The following is a 1,365-nucleotide window of genomic DNA, read 5'->3' on the forward strand; positions in this document are numbered from 1 at the left end:
TCCAGCAGATGTTGGCAATTTGATCTCTGGTTCCTCTGCCTTTTCTAAAACTAGCTTGAACATCAGGAAGTTCACAGTATATATATATTCTCTACATACATATAATGTGTAAAATTCAAAATTTATATATATTTACTTGTATTTGTGCACATATTTCTATGTGCCTGATTGATTGTTAGGTAAAAGGAAATGTCCTTACTCGTCTGCCTTTTTCTAGATGACAAATTTCTGACAGTTTTACTTGTTAACTAAGAAATGACTTCAGTTTCAAAATATGCCAGTGTGTTCAGCTTTAGGTAGCATACACTATAGATTAGGACTTGGTGAACTTGAGGACTGAAAGGATTTCTTGGCCTGCCTATCTGGAAAGTGTAGTGGTCCCTTGTAGACCTTTTGAAATCTGTGATTATTGGTTGAGTGTGGGCTTTGTTCCAGCATACCATCTCCAGGGTACACACGGCTGCCTCAGGTTGACAGCACTGTACATGTACAAAGCTAGAGGACCGATCACAGAGGCCAGGAATTCAGGAATCACTCCAGACCCTAAGCCTACTTTGAGGCGTATTTCCATTCCGGTGAGTTCGACTGCCGCTGCCTTGAGTACATCCAGCAGCAGAAACGTGTCCTCCGCAGGCTCGTACCTGTCGCTGAAGGTGCAGTGGCCCGCATGCCTGTGCAGCCGGTGTGGGGAACCTTTCTCTTTTTCCTTCCAATTTTTTAGAGATCTTCATATATTAGTGATATTAGATATTCTGTGCTCTACATATTGCCAACGAATATTTTTCCTGGTTTGTCATTTTTTATTGTTTTAACTTTGCTTGTGTTTGTTTTTTTTTAACCATGCAAAAGTTGTTGAATATTTTTTTTAATTGCACTTGGGATTTTGAATCATAGTTGGAAAGTCTTAACTTATACAGAGGTTACGGAAGAATCCAACCTATGTTTGTCCTCTAGTATTGGTCATTAATTATTTTTCTTTACAATTAGATGTCTGACCCATTTGGAATTTATTCTTGCAGTGAAGTAAGTTGTGAACCCAAATATTTGTTCGTTTGTCCCAGCACCATTTTGGAAAATGTCCCTTTTTGCCCCAACAGTTTTAAGAGGACAACTTTTATGACATGCTGAATTTCTATATGTACCTTGGTGTGTTTCTGACCATCCTCTTCCCTTGGTCTGTTTAGTCTCTTTGTGTGCCGTCCCACTAGTAAACATTCACTTCTAATGAAGGTAGTATATACTTTCTTAGATTCTGAGAGCTGGAGGTTTAACTATCCAGTTAGATATTTTTAATCAGGCGCCTTTTCCTTTCTCGGCCCCAGAAAATTTGCGCTGCCTGTGCACCCATGAGAAGGGCTTTGGCTT

The sequence above is a fragment of the Bison bison genome, unplaced genomic scaffold (genome assembly GCF_000754665.1).
Source record: "Bison bison bison isolate TAMUID 2011002044 unplaced genomic scaffold, Bison_UMD1.0 scf7180017864484, whole genome shotgun sequence".
In the NCBI taxonomy this organism is placed as follows: domain Eukaryota; kingdom Metazoa; phylum Chordata; class Mammalia; order Artiodactyla; family Bovidae; genus Bison; species Bison bison.